We start from the raw sequence: 25,429 nt of genomic DNA, 5'->3' as shown, positions 1-25,429 counted from the left end.
GGGCGATGGAAGAAAACATTTCTGAAGGGGGCGATGGGACAAAAAAGGTTGTGAAACTATGATCTATATTGTAAAGTTCATGAGTTATTTGTCTGGTTTACCCTGTCATCACGTGAGAAAATTTTTAAACTGTCTTATCACCTGGAGCAACCATATGTGTAGCATTGGCTATTTCCAGCAGGACAATGTACCCTCCCACGGGGCTAGAATTATCTCTGATTGGTTTCAGGAGCATAATTCAGTTTCAATTGCTGCAATGCCCCCCCCCCCCTCAGTGACCCGATCTCACTCCAATTGAGCATTTGTGGAACGAGGTTGAAAGGACTGCTAAAAGCTCCGAAACATCATCTAATTTAATCTGAAGAAAATTAAGAGCTACCTTTCGTTAGCATGGGATAATATTCCTCCTCAACGGTTTCGGCAACTTGTAACGTCCACGCATAGAAGAATATTTGTTGTCGTCAAAGTCAGAGGAGGTCCCACATGATATTAGTGGTGAGTGGTGTTCCAAATTTTTTGGTCACTGAGTGTATATGTTTATGTATAAAGATTATAAGGTTATACACACAAGAGCATATACAAAGAACTAATCAGCTCTTAGTGGATTTGGAGAAAAAAAAAAGCAAGAAACAACTTTTTTTTCAACTCTTATCTATAAAGAAGTGGTCGCGGGCAGGTTGGCCACTGACCGCATACATACAGCAACGGAATAGGGGTGGTTTTTGTATTATGCCTATGGAGCCTATTGTGTCCGTTCCGAGAAAAACTGGCAGCGAAGGGAAGTTGGCCGCGGAATAAAGGTGGCTGCCTATGAAAATTTCAATGTATTTTTCTTAGTGCTCCGTTTTCCAGAAGAGTAGTGTATATGTTACAGTACACGTGATAAATTCGTTATCATGCATAATAACCGGATTTATCACATTTACCATAACATATACGAGAACTGTTTTTCAAATTGTTTACGCAGCAGATATCGCTGCAAATGGTGACTTTAGAAACGTACTTTCAATTACAAAATGTTCTCAAATGAAGTTCAAGTTCAGCTACTCATCATCTCAAAATTTGTGTGAGGGATCGTGCACATAAAAAAAATAAACAAATTAAGTTTTCACAGAGTGCTCAAATTTCCAATTATTGAAATGTATATCACGATCTGAAAAGTCGTTCGCAAAAAATTCCATCTTTCTTTAATTCGATATTTATCGAGGCATTAAATATGAAATCTATATATATAAAATTGATTTTCTGTCTGTGTGTCTTCTATACAAATCTACAATTTTAGATCTATCGTCGTCACACAAAAAAATTTTGCATATATACCAAATGGGACCCGACTTGTGTCCCATATAACGATAGGCTACTTCAAAAGTTTGTCAGAGCTGGGCAAATGGGCGAAAAACTGTCGGGCAACAATGGTTCTTGGGCCTCAACAATGACTTTTGGAATGTTTACTTTGGTTACCGTGGCTCCCAAACAATGCGTTTCAATCATGTTTATTCCTTTGTAATGGTTTGTCATTTCTTCAATGTTCCCAGTATATGAATAAAACCCGGGCAGCGCCGGGTATTATTACTTGTATGAATATAATAAAAGTTACCAAAACATATCCCAATAAAACGATCTTTCATTCCAGCTGATATTCATTATTTCAGAATGAAGAACTTGATCAACTCAATTTAATAGGCGAATAATAAAATTAACTTCATTTACTTTTGTTTAAGCATTTTAGTTTTCCCATGCCCACAATTTTTTTTATTTTATTTTGCATACTGCCATTGTTCCCGTATTTCTCGTTATGATGGGAACCATTGTCTTATCTTATTAAGTACAAGTAATATGTTCCCGCTTGTCTATATATATATATATATATATATATATATATATATATATATATATATATATATATATATATATATATATATATATATAAACTATATTTTCATTTAGCTTATTACAAACGTTTACCTGTCTATGGCACTTGCGACTGCAGCTACTGATAAATATGACAGCTTGGCTGGGAATAATTGATTTACTGCTGAATGTACAGAGGGACTTTCTTTCCTTTCCGCTCAGAGATTAAATACTGAACTATCTCGCGATGGTCAGGTAATGGATTTTGAAGTAATTAATAACAATAAAGCGAGCCGTAAAAATAGAAAAAAAAACATTGTCTCAGCATGAATCAAACGGGAAATTACTACCAATAAAATTTCGTCTAATAAATAGAAATCATGTGAGAAAAGGGTCTTGAAGTTCCGAATTAATGAGAAATCAGGTGTTTTTCGAATATTTAGATATTAGTTGAATAAAGTTCATACAGTTTTAATGTGGAGCTAAAAAATCACAAGAGAATAAAAGTTTATACATTTAGCTAATATGATTTTTGGAAATTTTTCAGAAATACATTAAATTTACAGAAAGACATCGTAGGCTAATTAGAAAATCCGGCTTATATTGCAAACAGCCTGGATGAAGCCGAGCTGTCTGAGCAAACAATCGCAAATTTTCTGGTCAGCCTTAAATGTGTATGCGCTCATTGAAATAAGTCTGAAAAGTAGCAGGATGATTAGAATTGTGCTAGATAACTTTCCAATTAACTAGGTACACTGCAAAATGACCAGTCTCCTTGCAAAAAAATCCAGTTCTTTTTATTTGCCTATGACATAAAAAAAAATGGAAACACAAAAAAGTTACGGAAAATCTCAAAACCGGCAATGTCAAAAGTACTTACTCCACAAGGAGACAAACTGCAAAAGATAACATGTCATCAACGTTCGCATAAAACGAGAAATGTTAAACATCGAAGAAATAAAAATTCTCAGACACATGCTTCAAAACTAAGCTCAAATATGCGCGCAACATTGGGAGATCTGGACTTGGCACAGAAATACCATTGTCTTAAGAAAGTGACTAGAAGAGTTTTATAAATAGTCTCAAAAATGAATCTCGAGAATGAACGTGAAAAAAGAAACGGAAAATATTTATCGGAAAAATACACCAGAAGTAGATACATAGTCGATCAAAATGGCCACTAAGAGGAACGAACTGCCAAAATCCAATAGGCCTACATCCTACCAGCATTGTATATCCCAATTAGGTCGGCAATTAATCACAGAATTGAGGATTATCGCCTTAAGCCGTAGCAAATCGGATTATTTGCTTTTTCGAGAACAATTCTGTTTACATACGCATTTCAAATCTGCGGGGGCAAAGCAAATCTATTTCGATGAGCATTTAAAATAATAATAAAACATTCTTAAAAAAAGTAAAAATATTGCTAAAGCATCTCAATTTTTGGAAATTGCGAAATTCAAATATTAAATTGGATATGAAATAATTTATGATTTTGCATAAAAAAGGCAAGAAATTGAACTTTCTCGTAAGCACAAATTTATCTAAATCAAACAAAAAAAAATTCCTTCATCAGAATATTATAGTAAAAATTGGGCAAACTTTACGTGAACATTGCCTTGAAATAGGCATAAAATACAAAATCATAATGCAATTCACGTAACGATGTGAATTTCAAAGTTGGTGAATTGTATGAGAAATGACCAACCTGAAACACCACATTGAAAAATTTAAATCTTAGCTTGTATGTGAAATAATTTCCGATTTTACACAAAAAGACCATTTCTTACTCGAGCAAAAAAAAAAAAAACCTGAAAGAACAGAAAACGCACAATTTTTAATCTAAATGTAAAACATTAAATTTTAATTGCGCTTTTGCAAAAAAATAATTTTTTAAAATTTCAGGAACTTTTTTCCGTTTAATGTATCAATGAGTAGAAATTGAGAATTTTTTAACATTGGCTTGATATTGACATAAAATACAAAATCATAATGCAATTGATAAAGACGTAATGTCAATTTCATAACTTAATAGGCCACGATTTCAGAGTAAATACGTGCAATTTTCGCGTGTGTGAGATCAACCGGAAACATCAGACAATGCGCAGTTTAAATATTAAATTAGCTTGATGTGAAATAATTTCTGATTTTGCATAAAAAGATGAGAAATTGAACTTTCTCGTTAATTCAACAGTACGAAAATTTATCTAAATAAAACCAAAAAAAAAAAAAAATAGAATTTTAATTGAAGTTTACAAAAAGTATATAGTTTTCTGGAAAAGTTTTTTCCCTTGATCAGAATAACAGAGTAGAAATTGGGGAAGCTTTTTAAACATTGCCTTGAAAGTGACATAATATACAAAATCGTAATGCAATTGACGTAACGATGTCAATTTCATAGCAGATTTTTTTCATAGGCCATGATTTCAGAGTAAATGCCCAAAATTTTCGTGCGTGAAAAAAAGACCAACCAGAAGCACGACACACGGAGAAATTTAAATATTAAATTAGCTTTGATATAAAATAAATTTTAATTTTGCATAAAAAAAAGCGAGAAATTGAACTTTCTCTCAAGTATAAACTCCTCTAAATCAAACAAAAAAAAACAATTTTAATTGAACATTTACAAAAGTATATATAATTCTCTGGAAACGTTCAAGAACTTTTTCCCCCGATTATAAAATCAGAGTGGAAATTCGGTAAACTTTGTGACAATGCCTTCAAATTGACAGAATACGAAATCAATGCAATTGACGTATAACCATATCAATTTCACAGTTTAATAGGCCATGATTTCAGAGTAAATGCGCGAAATTTTCGCGTGTGTGAAAAGACCAACCGGAAACACCACACACGATAATAATAATAATAACAATAATAAAAGGGCCCCGTCGTGCGTTGGGTCGCGTAAAAGTTCTGCGTCACAGGCGGTTTTATGCACCCGGTTGTTTCGGCTGATGTTTTAGGCCAACATGAGAAGTTATCGCTGTACACAGTGCGCGCAATCATCTATTGATATTTGATAACACGCCATCCAAACTCCCAACGCGCAAAAAAAAAAAAAAAACTACTAAATAAATACACATTTACGAAAACACCATCCAAACAACACTGCAAAAAAAAAGGAAAAAACTGCAAAAAAAAATTTTTACCTTTTTTTTTCCGTCAAGTGAAAAACCACAAAAACACGACGGTGGCATCAGCAGCGGCGGCGGCACCAATAACACTGCAGGGCCCCTACTCTCTCTAAGATGGCTGATTCTGATGGCAGTGCCGTTTTTCTCACAGAATCCTATTCGGGGTTGCTACATTCTAACAAATATGTCGCCAATGTCGCCAACAAAATAGGGAACGAAAAGAAAAAAAAAAAAAGGCAAAATCACGAAGTTATGTATTTTCTCTTCTCTTTCGTATGAACTTCGACAGTCGAGGGAGAACACGGGAAAAAAAAATAATTTATATATTAATTTAGGGCGCGAGGCAGTAGCGTAAACGAAATAAGAGATTTTTGTAGACAGTGTGGTAGCCGGCTAAGCTGCTTCTTTCGTACAAAAAATTTTAGAAAATACAGAATTACCGTATTTTAACGTGTATAAGAAACCCCTTTTTGCCAAAGATTGGGTCCCAAAACACATTCTCGTACATGGATGGCATTATAGATGTTATGTTGAATGTGTGCATGTAATTTGAACTTTTTTTATTTTTCTTTCATCAAATCTTGTTTTTAATTAATTTTATAGTTGTTAGTTTTCTCCATTTCGAAATGAAGAAATCACCTTATGAAAGAAGAAACCTCTATTCCATAGTTTCCCAACCTTTTTTGTCCAATCGCCCTCCCCCCCACCTCTTCAGAAATTTTTTTCTTCCATCGCCCCCCAACGCATTCTAACCCATAGGATCCTATGTTATACCCGTATATTCTACCACCCCCTGGAACATGCCATCGCCCCCAGGGGGCGGTAACGCCCACGTTGGGAATCACTGCTCTATTCCATTAATTAAAAATCTCTTGATATATAACATTCTTTAAATACCCTTTTGTGAGACATGATATTTATTCTTAAATACCATGAATTTATCAATGTAGCGACAAGAACACAAATTCTATAAAAATACACGTTTCAGGTTCCTGTGACCATTTAGGAGAGAGGGGGCACATGTAAACATGGGGTACACGTGAACACAGGGCCATAACCAGGATTTTTGCCACCCGGGAAAACATTTTGCAGCCCCACAACTTTAAAATTCGATAATTTTGCAACGATGTTCTTTGTTCTTACCTAAAACTGCCGCCCCCTAAATTTTGAAGCTCGAAGCAGCTGCCCCCCTCTAGTTCCGGCCCTGTGTGAACATGATACATTTACCCCAGCTGACTTCATTAAAAAATTACTAATGGATGAGAATACTGATACCATGTGGTGTTTAAATTTCAGAGCAATTAGCCATTTTGTATTTCAGTTGTGAACGTTTGTTTTAGGACATGCGCAGTAAATTAATACATCCAAGTTCTTGACGAGAAAACGGTATCAAAATAGTATTCAAGTTTGAAAATAACCATTTGAATTTATAATCATGTTATTTAAGATAAATTTAGGAATCCTTTTAATGTTTTTATTTCAATTGAAAGAGCTTCATTTTTTACAATTAATGTTAAGAGGGTGGATGAGCAATGGGCACTTGTGAACAAAGCTTTAGGGGCAGATACAAACAGTTCACAAGAGAACCTCCTCTACATCTGTTAATTTGAATTCTTTTATTTTGCAAGTATTATGCTATTGAACTATAAATAAAAACCCAATTCGAGTTTGTGGCGATGAAAAGTAACAAATACAAGATTTAAAACTTGAAAAATGTGATTCTAGATGAATAATGGCGATTACTTATTGCATTATTTATGAACAAAATAAGGCAAATATGGTGTATGTTGCAAAGAGATACTTTTCACAGCAAAGAATGAATGAGAATATATGAGAAATTGTGATTTTACTTTTTAGGTTGGCATTATTGATAAGTATAGCGAGAAATCACAAAAGACAGAAAGGACTGTCATTTCAGAAAAAATGTAGCAGAGGCTGTACAGGCTGTTATTAAAGAAAAAAAATGCCTGTAAGAACTGCGCAAAAACATTTGATTTAAAACTGAAAAAACTTTTCAAGAAAGTGGGAAAGTTAGAAGTGAGAGAGTGGTCCTGATGAAACGCTATTGGAGAATAATTTTTGCAGCAAGTACGCCGTTATATTGAGAAGAATATTAGAAGAGAATAGAATGTGAGAAGTTGAAAAGAGCGTGTTCTGTTTTTAGAAAATGAGCTCTATAAGTAGTATGAACTCGGAACTATATAGAGCATTGAAGAAATGTCTGAGTAAACAAAAAATGATATAGCAAAGAAGAATAGTCTGTTTTTATGAGTATTTATGCTTGTTCACAACTGCCCCCTTAGTGGAGCACATGTGAACAACTTCAATCATTCTCCAAATTCCTTTACGAATAAAGAAATCAATTTTAAAACAATCTGAAAAAATTCCTGAACGTTGTAGAAAGTTGGAAATATTGTTATGAATTCTTTTTTGATCATTTTGTTCACAAAAGCATTGAGAAACAGCCCTCGATGTGAAAAGTGTTCACATTTGCCCACCTCACCGCACCCCCACATTTAAATAATAAAAAAACGTGTAACTGTGTATTTCATACACAATCCCTGCAATTTGTATATATGTTACAGTAAATGTAATAAATCGGTTATTAACACATAATAAATTGGTTATTAAAACATAATAACCGATTATTATGTATACTTACCAATCGCCTTAGTAAGCTTATAAATTTATCACTTTTTTACCGGCGAATATGCACAGCACCCAAGCGTCGTTGGTAAATTTCATAAATACTTGAAATTTATCGCCTTTATCTGCGACTATTACACGGTGGTGTAATTAGTGAATTTGATGGATATGAAAAAATTCCAAATGAGCCTAGTATGTGTGATGAACAGGACTGGACTTGATCACAAATAATCTATGCGCAAAAAAAAATTTTAACCGAAGAGAAAGGTCCAAAATAATGGTTTTTTTTTGACATTCAGAGCATAGTGAGCCTCTTTCATGGCGGCAAATATGCTGCTATAAATTCTAAACATTTTGTGCTGCTCTCAATCTGCAATTTAATAACCACACAAAGAAAATTTTAGATGGCAATACAAATTTTTTAGTCACTATGGTGACCTGGTGCCTGAGATTTGTCCAGTCCTGGTGATGAATATAGTTGGACCCTCGATATAATGATAAATTTTACTATCGTGCCCAAATGTAATGGCATGCATGAATTATCATATAGTATGATTCATCATGTTTACCAATGATGCAACGCTTGGGTATTATGCATAATCACCGGTAAAAGTGATGTTTTTTTTGGTACTTATTAAATTTACCAACGATATCGTTGTAGATGGATTATCGTTATATCGAGAGGCAGCAGTTCAACATTAGAGAGTATAGACATTTCCAAAGAAGACTTAAAATATATCGTTGTAGAGATAGATTTATCGTTACATCGAGTATCGCTGTAGTGAGGTTTCACTGTATATGCCAGTCGCAAATTTTCAAACTTTAAGAGAAAAAATTACATTATTAACACCTTGCATGCATTACAAAATATTAAATCAACGTAATTTAATAAAAATAAATTCAAAATAAAGAAACCTGTTCTATTCATAAAATGAGACAGAAGATCAAAATTTCATTGCTTCAGTCTTATTTAAAATTGAATTCACAATAAAATTTTTAAAAACTAAATCATTTTTATTATAAATCAAGTATTTATGAATAATTCTCAAATATTCTGCCTCATTTGATGAACTGAATAATTTCTTTTATGTTGAATGTATTTTTATTCAAATATTAATTTTATGCTATTTTATCACGCGCGCAAGGTGTCATTAAGGCTGGGATTACACTATAAAAGTTTAATAAAAGTTCATTTATAAAACTTGAAAAATGCAACCAATAAAGTATTTTATCGGTTACATTTGAGCAAATGCAACCAATAGCCTTACTGGTTGCATGTTTCAAGTTTTATGAAACTTGTAGTGTAATCCCGGCCTAATTGAAAATTTGCAAAAAATAAGTATTGGAGATATATAAAACATTGTATTACCATGGCATAGCATACAAAATCAAAAATATGCGTACAAAATTTAAAAATACTATTGATTTATATCAATCGCACATATTTACAGTAGAGCGCAGCTATTGAGGACTCTTGTAAAATGTTAAGAGGTATTTAGATCCCTTAAAAAAATTGAGAAAATATTCAAAATTTTAAATTCTATTTTGAAAAAACATCAAAAACATCAAAAATTCACTGTTTACTCAAATTTTTGCAAATTTGTGAATTTATTGGTTACTTACACATGCAAGGTTTCGTGGATACACAGGAAAATTTTTCTACCTGCATTTTTATAGTTGAAAATGCATAAATGACATTTTATAGAGTGAACCCTATTTATTTTCATGGTTCCAACTTTTGCTAATACTTGTCGAGATTTCCCGTTAAAGCGTTTGCCACTTACATCGTTTTTTCATGACCGTTGTAATGTAACCATAGACGCCCGGCGCAAAGGTCCGGTTTCCAACTATTGCTACACGGGTTTTTGAAAAAAAATAAGCCCCAGAGGGAATCCGCTGTATCTATTACCGACTAGTTTGAATGTTTCTGGGTAATCTTCAGTATTTAAAAAATAGGCTACCTTTACTCTAATGAAAAAGTTTTATTTGACCATTCTTTTCCACCACAAGCGTACGTGTAAGCGATTTCAAATATGCACATTCCGAATATGTCACAAGCCACTGTAGTAAGTGCACATGAGACAGACACACACGACACGAAATAACTGTAATGAAAAAAGGAGGCCACCACGCAAATAAAAAAGCATCCCGATAATAGGAAAAAGAATGAAACGTCACGCAAACACGCGTTATAATGCCCTCAACAACCATAAGTATAATAATAATATGCAACACGCTGCGATCATCATCAAATACCACGTAAGCAGAAAAGCATCGAACCAACTGAATTACCTCGTACCCGTGTAAAAGCTTCATTTTCTTGATTATTCGCCCCCTAAAATATAAGGTAGAAAATGAACATATCCCATCATGTAAGGTCATCTTTATCCAATCCGAAGCGTTAAGCATACATGCTGAAACCTATGGCCCTCAGATTCATCCGACACATTTCCAGATCAGATGAGCGGCATATTTACACATCACTTGAGTGACCTGCGGCACAGTTCCAGAGCAATTAATTGGCCCGCGGTACATTTACAGGTCATTAAGTCACCCGCGGCACATTCCAATATCACTTCAGTGACCCGTGGCACATTCCCAGATCATTTAAGTGACCCACGGCATAGTTACAGATTACTCAAGCGGCCCGCGGCACAATTACAGATCACTTAAGCACTGTTCCAGATCACTTAATTAAAAGGCCCGAGACACTTTTTACATCAACGAAGTGGCCCGCACACTCCTGTAAAGGACCATGGTAAGGTCACATCTCGAATGATAAATATACCACGATCACGATGAGAAATCTTACAGGTTGAACAGTTTCTTTTTAGAACTGTAGCTATCTACCTCTCGTGTTCCTTGTAAAAGAGGAATCGAATTCATCAGTCAATCCTCACATCAAGGCTAGATAATATAAATGTGAACAGCGTCAATCAGTTCTCCGACTGGAACATGAATGATGAAAAATAGGACAACGCTTTTGGGAGGCTTTGAATTCGAGGCTTTCTTTTCTTCTTTGAATCCATCATTTGTCATCTTCAACTTGGTATTGCCATTCTCCCCGTCTCTTACTATTCGAGATTACAACATCCATTTGCCAACGCCATCCGGACCAGTTGGACACACGCACAACGCGAGGAGATTCCTCAGAATACCCACGTGGATAGTTCGTATTCCAGCTGAGCGATCATTGTTCACACAAAGCTCGTAACGTTTCAGCAGCAATACGAAAAAAAATCTAAGACATTTTCAATAGTTTCTAAAGTTAACATTGTCGCCGCATTAGGACGATTATTGATACGAATTACTTTCGAAACTCATACAAATAACGATTACTTCGTGAGGACGATTCTTAACGATTTTTAGCTTGGAAATTTAAATCGGGGATTTCATAGTTGATCAATATATAGAGGGTGGAAAAACTTGAGTCCGTTTCACCATATATAACTCGTAAGCCCCGTTGGCTATAGAAACAACTTTTAATTAGAAAAAGTGTTTATAACACTAGCAACTTGGGTTGTTGTATCTTGGTTATACTTGAAACATACGCATCTATGTTTTTATGCGCATCTTTTTCAGCCACCTCGTTGGGCATTTTGCCTGTTGTGGTATAGTATTAGAACGATGGAAGCAGTCATTTGGACCACTAAGCTGCTTTGATATGCGATTACATCCAAACGGTTTATCACAAGTTGTCGAAATTTCATGACTTTTGTCATGTTGTTAAAGCCTTTTAAATTCCTAAAATATAAATGTTCTATGGAAACATTTTATTTTCTGGATATTATGCTGAGGTGAACTCGGAAAGAAAAGTCATCTTGTCTCCGCCGAGACTCGAACCCAGGCCCTCTTGCATACCGGGCAAGCAGGCTACCATCTACACCACTGGAGACACGACCCCGCTTTCCTTATTTCACACACTGTGGCGTGAGGCACCGAAGTAGAGACATTAGTAGCCTCTCTTAACTTCAGGAACGTGTTAACGGCAGGGTTGTGTCTCCAGTGGTGTAGGTGGTAGCATGCTTGCCCGATATGCAAGAGGACCTGGGTTCGAGTCCCGGCGGAGAAAAGATTACTTTCCTTTCCGAGTTGACCTCAGCATAATATCTAGAAAATAAAATGTTTCCTTAGTATCTTAGGCTGAGAAAAAGCCATCTATCTCTATAAATGTTCTATGTTTCTTAGTTTAGTTGTAAAATGAAGTTCTACTTGGAACGACGGTAGTCTATCTGCGGTGCAGATGAAATTTGGATTTTTGCGCACAACCATCGCAAAAGTGTACATTGAATATAAAAGGAATCCGGAAAAACATCAAATCTCTCACAAAGGTGCGGGCATAAAAAGACCCTGAAGGAACGAGATCACCTACGGCTGACAAGAATCATTTCATGAGATAGTCGTGCAACACTCTCTGCCTCAAACCACTATTACAGATTTCAATGTTGGGGCATTAACAACTGTTAACATGCGAACCGTACAACAGGTCCTTCCTTGATATGGGCTTTCGGAGCCGAAGGCCCACTCGAGTACCTTTGATGACTGCAAGGCATGAAGCTATGTGCCTTTCCTGGGCTCACTAGCACCGTCATTGGCCTGTTGATGACTGTAAAGCCAGACATGGCCCAGGCTCTGTCCCATGGGGGATGTAGTCATCTAAGCCTCGTCCTGGTCCGTTGGGCTATACGACAAGATCTGTTAATTGGACGCTGAACAATCCTGCTCAAGAAGTTTTCTTTAAGAAATTAAATGTCCCTATATGAATGGTGCGAAATAGTTGCATGTAGAACTGTGCCATACATCGGCATCATCATGTCTTCTCTCCCGAGGGCCCTAGCCTATCCCCAAACCTAAATTAAAAACTATACTAGGGGTTCCTACTGGGTGCCCATAAACCAAATTAAGGTAAGCAGATCTTCTGCCACTCAGTAAACAAAACATAAAATATATATCATACAGGCAGGTTTGAGCTCCCGAGTCGGTCAGGCCAATGTTACTGTAGGGCATGACTGACCCGGGCCCTTGTTACATCAATACAATCAATATGTCACCATATATACTAATTCTCTTAATTTCAAGGTACAATCAATTCATAAAAAATACTATTTAAGTTCGTTACGGTATTATCTCCTACATAACGAACAAATCTTTCAAAGGCATTAATTCTTCTAATGTCTAAGGGATCAAAACAATGCACTCAATCAAACAACACATTTAATGTTTCCATGGGGGATGTAAGGACTTTACCCCGAAGGGACTATTGACGACTGGAAACACGTTGACTGGTCTGACGAGTCATGGGCATGTTTTCAGTTGTATTGCTGATGGAAGTGTACGGGTATGAAAAAATCATGGACCATAAAACCATGGACCCCGCATGTCAACAGGAGACTGGTCAAGCTGGTATAGGCTTTTATGATAAGGGATCCCCTGATAAGGTTACACATGACTCTGAATGGTGACCAGTATGAAAACTTCCTTTCCGATTACTTAAACCGATTCATATCCTGCGTGCAATCCGACGGGCCTGGACAATTCTAACAGGAGAATGCGACACCACACACGTCGAAAGTTGTTACCGAGTGACTCAAGGAACACTCTTCTGACTTCAGCATCCTCCGTAGGCCACCTATATTCCCCAGACATGAATATTATTGAGCACATATGGGATACCTTGTAACAACGTACTACACAAAATCACCTCGCACCATTATAAAATCGTGGACTGCCCTGAGAGAACTGCCTTTAGGATACCTTCACACATTAGTGGAATCCATGCCACGTAGTGTTGCAACAGTTTTGAATGCTCGAGAGGGTGAATTTACTCGATATTAGGTGGAGGTGTCATAGTTTTTCTGCACTTCAGGATATATAGGCCTATGTGTAGTTTGTGAATTTAAAATAAAATATATTTCTTTCGAAAAATCAGTAATTCAAGAAGATTCTTTGACTTTTCAATTCGACTGAATATTTCAGAGCACATTATAGTTCTTAAGAACTTGAAATTTCTCAAGGTTTCTATTCGAAAATATTTTTAAAAAAATCTTTCTATTCTTCAAGATACAATCTCACGACAAGAACGATTTCATTCGATGCAAACATGTTCGATAATTTTGAAAAATTAGCTTCCAAAATCAATAAATGATTCATCACTAGGGCTCGGATTTTTATGACCTAAAGATGATCGGTTATAAAACCTTAATTTCAGGTTTTTTAACCCATCGTCAACGACGTTTCATTTTTTAGGTCACAAAAATCCGAGCCCTATTCATCACTAATCACTTTCAATACGCACTCCAACATATTCGAATATACGTGCATGAAGAGTTTTTGAAGAACCAAATCCGTTCGGCTTGCATATCAGTCAGGCAACAAATCCCGCAAAACAGTGGTTCTCAAACTTTTGTCACCCACGGCTCCCTTTCCCAATTCATGATTCATTTGTGGCTCCCCAGAACAGCTTAGTTGATATTACTCACAAAACAACCACTTCAAAGCATAAATAAGCACACAAATCAATATCTACATCTCGCCTCAACGCCCTCAAGAGCTGCGACGTACACTTTGAGAAACACTGCCGTAAAAGTACCATTCGCATTGTTTTATTTAATGATTGTGTAACGATAAAATATAGTGATCTCTCACTTATGCGTGGAAGCAAGGGAAAAAGACGCATAAGTAAGAGGTGTATAGGGCATAAGTGAATAGCATTGCAGTAGAAATCCGTTATAACTAGAGATGGGACGAATATTCGGCTGCTATTCTGTATTCGTCCGTTTTGACGAATATTGGGTTCAGCCGAATAATCCTTAGGTATTCGGCCGAATATCTGTAAATCTAAGTATATCAAACTAATTTTAAAAAAATATTAATAGGAATTTTTTGCGTAAATTAAAAATTTATTGATTATATTTTATTGTGTGGTATATATCCCTTTTTGTGAAAGAGGTTATGTCAGGGTGAATTTTTAAGTTTGGGAAAACATGAAACTGAAAATATAATCCTACTGCAGGAAAAATAAGAAAATAGATAGTAAATTTTTATGATGCATTACTAGAGTTGGGAGTAAATAATGGTTGAGACATTCTTTTAATTAGATGTAAAATTATAACAAGTGTTGAAAAAAAATTAATTCTGTAAGGAAGGGGCCTAATATTAAAATACAATGTATGATGTATCAGTATCATGGCAATCAAAACCTTTCAATTACCAGTTTAATATTTATTCAAATAACAAATTGCATAATTAACACTCAATATAAAATATTTGACATTACCATTAATTTTATTTTCAATTAAAAACACCAATTTTAATCGTAATTGTGATGAATTTCAAGAAAATTTATATTCGGCCAAAACATTAGCCGAATATTCGGTCAAATCACTATTCGTCCCATCCATAGTTATAAAGACAGCTCGCAATCACGGGAAAAAATCTTCGTTATAAGAGGATGTTTTTAACATTAGTTCTTTCACAATCACATGCAAATCACTCGTTATATCGAGATTGTCACCGTATTAGCTCGAATGTAACCGATATGCTTATTAGGCCGGGATTACACTATAAAAGTTTTGTAAAAGCTCTTTAATATAACTTGAAAAATTCAACCAATAAGATCACCGGTTGCATTTGCTCCAATATAACCGATGCGTTTATTGGTTGAAGTTTTATAAAATATATTTTATCAAACTTTTTCAAAGTGCAGTCTCGGCTTTAAAATATAATTTTAAATTCAAAAAATGATCGGACTTTCTCCATCTTTATTCCCACATATACATTTCATCTACACGCGTTTTTAGCTCCCAAAGGTAATTGCCCCGATAGTTTCTTCCTTCTAATTAAATTTATCAGCTGGAATGTAACTGATCAGTTTATTGCTTGCATTTTTCAAATTTTATAAGACCTTTTATACAACTTTTGTAGTGTAATCCTGGCGTGAGAGATCACTACACATTCTCACAAATAAAAGCCTGATGAGGATGAAGCCACTTGTAAGAAAAAAATACACGAATTTTTCCACACAAAATCCCAAGGCGCAGATGGTTCTCTTCATTTTCTAGGAAAAAGTAAAAAAGAGGAACCATGGGAGGGAGCTTTTTTTTCATATCACCCTATTGCATTTTATTGAGGGGGGGAGATGGAAATACTGTATAAAGCGCAAGCTTACCTCAAAAAAAAAAACGCCAGGTGAAAAGGACAGACAACCCTCATCTCTATAGACGTACGCATTGGCAATAGCCAAGAGACACAGAACACACAACACACCTTAACAAGTACTCGCTCACATCGTACATAAGCTGTTGCACAGGTTTCAAGCCAGGAAGCAGGTTTTTTTTCTTTTCAGAGCAACATTTATTGGCTGTACTGCCGTTTGGATTTAGGCTACACCGACAACCTTCAGCACTGTTTAATTTGCTTAAAGCATGTAATAACGATTATTGTACAATTTGACATCCGACAACCAGTGCCGTTTTAACGCATGGGGCCTACCCGGGCACGGCCCGGGGGGCCTCAAGAGAAGAGGGCCTCACAAAAATGAGATCCGGTTGAAATTTTTTAGAATTTACCAGGTAGGGCCTCGGAGAAACCACTTGGCCCGGGGGACCACGATGCTCTTAAGACGGCTCTGCCGACAACGATCTACGGAGAATTTAAAAAAAAAAAATCTTTTTTAAATTTAAATCTGACTTTTTTTTTAATTTAAATCTGACTTTTTTTTAAATTTAAATCTGACTTTTTTTTTAAATTTAAATCTGACTTTTTTTAAAATTTGAATTGGGCTTTTCTGAATTAAATTGACTGTTTTCTAATTAATAAAAATCTTGTTAAAATCATTAAGAATGCATATTTTTTTCAGCTGATCTCTCAAATTTACGGCTCATTGCTTAAGTTTTGTGAAAGATCTTTCATCAAACTTTTGTAGTGTAATCCCGGCCAAAGTCGCTGCGAGTAAGGCCGTAAATACACTATAGAAGTTTAATAAAAGATCGTTTACAAAACTTGTGGAAAAAACCAATAAGCATACTGGTTACGTTCGCCCGAATGTAACCGATACCGCGTATTGGTTAAATTTTTAAAGTTTTATATAAAAGAACTTTCTTATTTTTAACTTTTACTTTAACTTTACTTTAATTTAACTTTTGTAGTGTATTCCCGGCCTAACAGAAGTCAATCATCCCTTGTGTATAGTGAAGAAGCCCAAAAATAGGAAGAAGTACAGTCAATTCGTGATAATTCGAACTCTGATAACTCGAATATCTCCAAGTTTTCACTCAGTGCCAGGGCTTTTTCCGTATTTTAGTGCTAAAATTTTATCTGAACCTAAAGTTTTCTTCCTTTAAGTCGAAGTTTTTGGGACTGAAATAAATTTAAAATATAGTATTCATTAATAGAATTTAACATTTTGCAATAGAATTCAGCAGATTAATTTAGCGGTTTTATTTATCTGTTTGCAAAAAGTGAATGACTTACTCACGAAAGAAGGCCAAAAAAGGCGAGTCAAAAATCACTGCATTTTTTAAAATAATAATTTTGTAATAAGAAAATAATTTTGTATAAACTTTATTTATCAGTGTTTCCCAAAACGGGCAATATGGCTCCCTGATGGGCGACGGAATTGTCCAAGGGGCGATAGAAGCCACAGGTATAACATAGGATCGAATTGGTACGCTTGAGTTGGGGGCGGTGAGAGAAAAAATTTCTGAAGGGTGATGGAACAAAAAGTTGTGGAAACTGATTTATACGAGGCATATTCAACCCGTTGCTCGCGAGCACCACGGTGCTCCCTGAAGCACCCAGAGTCGTGTCTGATTTCGTGCTCTCGAGCACTTGATTAGCGTTTCAATGTAACACCTTGTACAAACTGCATTCAAGGACTGAAATATAATCCTGATTTCATGCATTCATATGCCAAACTTGTCACGTAAGGGTGCTCTTCTTTTGATGATGGATACGGGCAGTGCTCGCGACTAGAGAAAGGTTGAAGACCTGATTTATACGAATATTATCTATGCGTCAGTTTCCATAACAGTGCATACACACGTCTAGTTTATTTCCAAATATTTTAATTCAATAATTAAACATGATTAAATTAGAATAACTTTTCGAATTTCTTCATCTCCACCAGTTTGACATGTTTCACTAATACGATAATAGTCGTATAAACAGCGCTGTTATTTTAATAAATCCTCCTATTCCCCACTCTGAAACCGGAATTTCCGATAAGTCGACCAAAAACGTCGAACTAACGGTAACTCTCGACGTTTTTTTTGTCGGCCACTGCACATTCGACTTACCGAGAATTTATTGTACAGTGGTAATTCGACTGAGACGATTTTCGTGATTTTTCTGCCTCGGCTAACGAATACGAATTCAGTTAACGAACATTTTCGTTGATATAAAGCGCTAACATAGAATAGCTGCGTAGTGAACTGAATTTTAGTTCCAATTATCAGAATTACTGTCACTCGAGTCCGATTAATTCATGTTCATCTCGGAATCTTTTCCAGATGTACCTACACTTCTCTTTCTGAAATATTTTGAACCGTTTCATGTAAAATGAACGATTCAGCTAGTAGAAAATGTCTTGGAGAAAAGGGGAGTCTATATGTTTTCAGAACACGCGTTTTTTCAGTGCAAGGCTCTTAGCATCAAGCTGAAGAGTCTGCACATTCTAGATTATCTTTTTCTTTTCATCTGCATGTATCAGAAGCAGAAATGAGCTGATCAAATCACAAATGGATGGGGGACACCTAGGAACTCGATTGGGTTGTGATAACACGTGCTCTAGTTGACTAAAGCTGGCGTCGGTTGTGTACGTGGGTCATTCCGAAAAAACGTGTACAAACCATTTCCGAGATTTCGTAATGTTTTTTACTAAATTTCAGTGCATTCTGGTGGTGATTTTAAATTTTTTTTTCTAGTTCTTCATTTAATTCTGTGTCATATAGCATTTCTTAATTTGTTTCAGATGGTGTGTTGTTTTTTTTAATGATTGTTGGTAAAAATCTCAAAATCAAATTACTATTCAATTTCAACAAAAAATTTTGAAGTAAAAGAAAAATCATCCTGATAATACTGCTGAGAGAGAGCAAGTTCAGTATCCATTTTAACCAGATTTTAAAATTTTTACCAGAACTGAAATTGGAACTATCATATCCCCCGACAATTACCTGTTCCGTAAATGTAAACATATTCAAGAAATCAAGTCTGGCCTTCTTCATAGCTCAACCCTTATGTGCCAACAAGAGCACGCGTAGCTCTTGTGTGCACCCCCCCCCCACCCCCTCCACCAAGTCCATGTCTCTCTGTAGGTATGGTCTCCAAACCTTACGGCATACTCCAGTCCAGAACGAACTAAGCCTTAGAAAAACGGAAGAATGACTTCAGGAGAGCATGAAGAGACCTTTTTTTAAGAATGAAACAGAGCATCCCATTCACTTTTTTGACCACCGCTGAACAATGTTCAGGAAACTTAAGCCGCTCGTCAACGAGAATTCCAAAATCGGTGACCCTAGTCGCATCCGGAATAGTAATACCATTCGACTCGTAAGTGAAACGTGGGTTGTTCGAACCACAATGAGCGACCATGCATTTAATTAACACTAAAGGTCATGCTCCATTCATTAGTCCATGCTGCAATCATATTCAAGTTAGTCTGGAGTAGAGATGTAAAATTCTCGAGAATATTCTCTTGAAGGTAAGAATATTCTTCGAATATTCTCTGGAAGGACTACTATTATAAATAACTTGAGAATATTCTTCTTATTCTTGATGAGAATATTCTTCTTACTCTTGATGAGAATATTCTTCTTATTCTTGATGAGAATATTCTTCTTATTCTTGATGAGAATATTTTCTTGTTATTTATAATATAAATATATATAATATCCTTGAAAATATTCTCTGGAAGGTTACTTTTAAGTACTTTTACGAATTACCGGGGAATATTCTCATCGAAAATAATAAGAATTATTCTCAAATTATTAATGTCCTTCCAGAGAATATTCTCGAATATTTTCCTCGATGAGAATATTCTTCAGTTATTTATAATAGTGTAGTCCTTCCAGAGATTATTCTCAAGAATATTTGTAATAACATGCATTATAATAAATAATCTCTACAAATAACTTAACAATAATTCTTATTATTTTACGATAAGAATATTCTCTGGTAATTTATAATAGTAGTCCTTCGGAATATTCTCCTTCTCCCATCTCTCTTCCCGTCAAAAAGACAGGGAGTATTGAAGTTTGTAGCCCACAATATTAAAGTTTAAAAGCAAGAAAAGGAAACCAACATGGGGCTGAATTGCATAACTTGCAAAGAAATGTTATGTAAATGTAAAAAAATGAATATCTTCTTTTGTCAATCAACTTTTGCGCTTTGCTTTGAACTTATTTCTGAAAATTTATCTAATTTTAAAATATTTTTTTAAGGTTTTAATCTAAAGGTTCCTAAAATCTTCATAACCAAACTTTTAAAACCTCTCATCATGACCAAGAGAATATTCTGAGAATATTTTCGAACTAAAAGTTGTCATTGGGGGGTGAATATGCCAAATATTGTTTTGTTGTGAATGTTTCAGGCAATGAAAACTGATTTATATTTCATATTAGGAACAAAATAAGTAAAAAAAATTTAAATTATTTAACAGAAAAATTAATATTCTCGATTACTCTCCAATTTTTACACCCAGGAGATATACATCCAGAATATTCTCAGAGAACGAGAATATTCTGAATATTTTCACTAGGAGAATATTCTCACCTCAAATCTCTACTCTGGAACATCTTTCTATTGCTTGGATTCCCGACTACCCATTCGTTGGTAAACGTGACCTTTAAGAGCAAGAACAAAAACTCACCACGTGGCTGAATTAAAATACTTAATAGCGTGGTAACATCTTATCTTTGGTGTTTTCTACCCTGGTTCACCTATTTTGTCAATTTATTATCTCAATCGACTTGAATATGTTTCTACTTTTTTGTCGAAGAATGATTTTATCTGAGAAAATACTCACTAATTCGAAACTAGTATATATAGATTTATACCCTTTTATCTGTGGCATTTTATCATTATATGAAACCACTTGAAGCATTGTTCATTGTATTTATAAATTTAGGCATTCAATCTTGACTCTAGGGTATTTTACGAAATCTAATGCATGTTTAAGATTTATACAGTATATGAATACGTTTACTGAATAGAAAACAGCTTCAGAAATAGTCAGATGTGCTGATCGAGAAGATACCAATTTTCCCTTCTGAGCTGGGTTTGTTGGGATAAAAAAAGACTAGGGTTTTTATGAGGGAAATGGTTTTTTAAACTAAAATTATTTAATGGAGGATTTCAAGTGAATTTTTGAAAGCAAAAATGCAATAATAATACGGTGCAACGTATACTTCGACTAACGAAGATAATTCATTCCGGAATCGCGTTCTTTAGCCGAAACACTTTCCCATAAGTTTGTATGGGAAAATCGTTTCATTCGTGTCAGATAATGCCCAAAATTTAAAGATTTGCTTTTTCAAACACCGAGTAACGCTATAAAAATGGCAAAAACTGACCAAAGGCTGAAACGAACAGCTTCAAAATTGGATGAATGAGATTTTACTGGAACATGAGATACTGAGAAAAAAAATCTTTGTTTTACACTATGTGCACAACCAGTAAACTAAAGCTGGAGTTGACACAACCCAGTCAGTTCGTAGATGTCCCCATTCATTTGTGATTGTGATTTGGTCAGCTCATTCCTGTATCTGATACATGCAGATGGTAAAGATAAGCTCCTATAATATCCAGAATGTTCAGTTTGATGCTGAATCTTTCATTTTATAAGAAATGGTTCAAAAACTTTCAGAAAAATAAGCGGAGATAAGAAAAGATTCCGAGGTGTGCATGAGTTGATCGGGGTCGAGTGACAGTAATTCTGATAATTGGCGCAAAAATTCAGCTCACGACGCATCTGTTTTATGTTGGCGCGTGCATCTATATCGAAGAAAATGTTTGTTATCCGTATTCGTTAACCGAGGCAGAAAAATCACTAAAAAATCCTCGTTAACCGAAAAACCGTAAGCCGAGGCATTCGTTAGCTGAAGTATGACTGTAAATTTGTTCATTAGTTTGAATACTGTGTGAGTACATATATATAATTATAGGCCTAGTAACTTTTTTTTTCTCTCAGTGGGGAAATTATGGTATATAGTACCTGGACTTACGTTAAAAATAACACAAGTATATATTTTTAGATGAAATTACTTTTTAAATTCTAACATCATATTAAAGATTAACTCTAACGAGAAGATTCTCCGAAAAAAAATAAGTTTTTATTAATTTATAAATACCAAATGAAAAAAATTTAAATACATGTCCACTCAAATTAACCAATCATTAACTACATTGATTAATCTAATTAATCAGTTATTATCGATGAAGAAATCATCTATGAATGAGCGTAAAATCTCCTTAAAGAGAGTAAGAAGCTCTCAGCAAAACTTGGGAATTATTTCATCCCAATTTTTCCCATGCATCTTCGACAGCTCGTTTGAATTCTGCCATAGAACCGAAGTTATATACATATGCCTTGCGAGGAAAATCTCCAGACATTTTCCATGGGTTTGGGCAGTACCTTCTATAGCAGAAAGCCTCCGCGCGAAACTATGGCGTCACTAAAGTCGTCCATTTCATCTGTAGCCATTGGATATAGCAGGACGGCGTATGCGAAATCTTTACCTTCTTTTGCAGTATATTCAATTACTATAGGTGAAATGGACGACTTCTGTGACGTCACGAGCTTCGCGCGGAGGCTTTTTACTACAGGTGTTGGTTTGGGTCAGTCAGGCCAGAAAGCTAGTCTGTCTAGCAATTCCAGTCTGACCTAACTTTTGAACAGCTAACCTTTGTTTGGAGATGTTGCTACTATGAGCTGAACATTGTCTAGTTGAAAAATTAGATTCATAAATTTTCGTAAACATTCCGTTTCAATACGTTAGTTTAATTCTAAATAATGACGTGTGGTTTGCACGTGTGTGTGTATGACGATGATTCAGAAAAGTTGAAAGTCAGCCTTCCGAGTCCCTGCGTCACTTGTGTGAAAGACAGTAAACTTTAAAAATGTCCACCTAGCTAAATAAAATGCTCTCAGAAGTACCTCAAATTAGTTCTAGATGTTTCAAACATTTGGTAGTACATATTCATACTCATGTGTCGGCAGAAACTAATTTTAGGCAGTTTCATAGTTAAAAATAAACATAAAATGACCTTGAGGACTGAGAAGATCGTCTCCTCGAAAACCATTAGAACCGTTTCTAATTACAGTTCTCGCATAGTCAAATCGCGATTAAAGTTGAGACCACACCGAAAAGTTAGCAAGGAATCTTTTGCCTCAAGCCGGTTCCGCACTAGCAGAACTCTGCACCTTAAAAACCTAGCTTAAAAACCGGTTTTTGCGGTGTGGCTACGTAAAATCGACCATTTAAATCGACTGCGCTGTGCTAGCCACACCTCAAAACCAGTTTTTGCGGTGAAAAATTCTGCAGAGTTTTGCTTGTGTAGATCCGGCTTTATACGCACCCCTTTCAGCAAAATCATCAATTTTTCAACGAGACAAGGGTCCATAGTGGCAACAGCACCACAGAATGGTTAGCTGTACAGATAGTAGCATCAGAGCCGCACTTAAGGATGTGTACACACGTGCGGTTACAAAGGGACACACATCCGAAGAATAGAAATGGGGGGGAGGAGGAATGGTTAAAAAGTGACTGCTTTTTTTGGTATAATTACAAAATTCAAAATACAAAAATTCATCGAGAGAAACACGGGACATCGCTAATTGTCTCCAAAAAATTGACAATTTGTGTAATTGCTAAAAACTTTGACAACGGGGGAAAAATAAAAAATTATTGCAAGTGACGTATTGCACGAGAAAATAAAATTTCTAGAAATATCGGGATTGCAAAAATAAGGGAAAGGAACCGTAAAACAGGAATCAGTAGTATTGACCTTGCATAAGAAGTAATCACCTTGCATCGGACTGATAATTGTCCGCAAAAGAAGTTATCGACTAATACACAATGAATACTGCAGATTTTCCCGTGGAATATTCCACAGGACTTGGAATAACGGAGTAAATAATCCTTTGCCTGATATAATCACAAAATAACGAAAAGGCAATTAACACCGAAAACGAGTCACACGTCGTGGTCGGAATGAAGCTGAGAGCTTCATTGTAAGTCTAATGTAACGTTCCGATTGGTTGCTTAAGAAATGGAGCTATTTGATTAGTGTATCCAAATTTTCTTATAATTCGCGCTTCGTAATGAACGTAAGCCATGATACTGTGATCGATGGTGTTGAGTAATTGAATGATAAAATGTTGATTTATTATCATAAATGAACAACACTTGTTTTTCCGTTGAGCAACCGAAAGTTTAGATTCAGTAACCAACCTAAGTGGGATCCCCAGTCAGCGTGATAATGGTTGTATTTTTCCTCTCACAACGGCACCCATAATGTGTCGAAATGCATTAGGAATTTTGTATTTTTGCTTTTTTCATTGTTCTTCTTGTGTGACTTGAAATCAATCTTGTGTGAATGAATCAAACGTCACGGAATCCTTGAAAATCCCGGAATCCGAAGAGTGTTTAAAGAAAAATTTTAATGATAACTCGGAAACCCTCTATATTAGAGAAAATTTTTGGAACTTTCCGTAATTGGTCTTCTCCGTAGTGGATATAGCTACGAAAGAAGGCCAATTACGGAAAGTTCCAAAAATTTTCTCTAATATAGAGGTATCCGAGTTATCATTAAAATTTTTCTTTAAACACTCTTCGGATTCCGGGATTTTCAAGGATTCCGTGACGTTTGATTCTACAGAACACCAGTTAAAATCATATGATCTATGCTCATTATCAGAAGAGCACTTACAGTATATGGCAACTCCAGCATATGCTTCAATTCAAATCACATGTGAATCCTTCTAAACAACTTCAAGAGGCTGCTTGACTGCGGTGTTATATATCAATAACTTGGGAAATCAAATCGGGCAGAAGTAGTGAGTACTATTGAAGTCTTTAGGAAAGAATATGTTAAGGATGCTTGTTCTATATGCGTCAAGGCTCAAAGCTAGGGATTCCCGAAGTTTTTGAAAACTTGAAAAATGCAACCAATAATCGAAGCGGCTACATTCGAGCAAATGTAACCAATAGTCTTATTGGTTGTATTTCCAAGTTTTGTAAAGGATCTTTTATCATACTTTTATGATGTAATTCCGGCCTTAGAAACACGCGCGCCTGTTTCAAGCAAGAAAAGACAGCTTTAGCAGAAAGCTTAGTCATTGTTGTTCACGATCACGTTTATTTGTATGGCGCAAGGAAAGTGGTTAGTCATACAAATTATACAATGCAAACACAAATGCCACAACAGGCAAAATGCCCAACTAAAAATAAAAAAGTGGGTGAAAACGTAGCGCCATACAAATCAACGTGAACAATGGCTAAGCTTTGTCTAAGGCCAGGATTAAAGTTTAAAAGTTTTATTAAAGTTCTTTTATAAAGTATGAAAAATGCAACCAATAAGCTTATCGGTGACATTCGAACAAATGCACCCGATAAGTCTATTGGTTGCATTTTGCAAGTTTTATAAAATAACTTTTTCAAAACTTTTATAGTGTAATCCCAGCCACACAGAAACGGAGCATGCCTTTGATAAAAGTAATAGTTCTTTGTTTAAAAGTGAATCTTTTATCGATCCTGATCAAATCTACTATACAATATACTTCATATTGAACGTTAAAG

General features: G+C 35.4%; 1 protein-coding gene and 1 non-coding gene across 4 annotated transcripts in view; one reads left to right on the top strand and one right to left on the bottom strand.

Moving 5' to 3' along the window:
* The window catches only part of LOC149067571 (uncharacterized), a 251,303-nt gene that overhangs the window by 153,182 nt on the left and 72,692 nt on the right, over window positions 1–25,429 (bottom strand). The window contains exon 1 of one of the 3 annotated variants that reach the window (XM_089252451.1): window positions 5,004–5,114. The exons of the other annotated variants lie outside the window; for them this stretch is intronic. The gene's annotated coding sequence lies outside the window, so the exon portion shown is untranslated. Of the gene's footprint in view, window positions 1–5,003; window positions 5,115–25,429 lie in introns of those variants that run through there. 3 annotated transcript variants of the gene reach the window in all.
* TRNAI-GAU (transfer RNA isoleucine (anticodon GAU)) lies at window positions 11,634–11,705 on the top strand. The gene has a single exon. It is a non-coding gene; the product is annotated as a tRNA-Ile (tRNA).

The sequence above is a fragment of the Pholcus phalangioides genome, unplaced genomic scaffold (assembly GCF_987345545.1).
Source record: "Pholcus phalangioides strain wild (caught in Gottingen) unplaced genomic scaffold, Ppha-v1.0 ptg000029l_1, whole genome shotgun sequence".
Taxonomy (NCBI): Eukaryota; Metazoa; Arthropoda; class Arachnida; order Araneae; family Pholcidae; genus Pholcus; species Pholcus phalangioides.
Note: the sequence above shows the minus strand (reverse complement) of the source record. Positions and strands in the feature narration are given on the sequence as shown.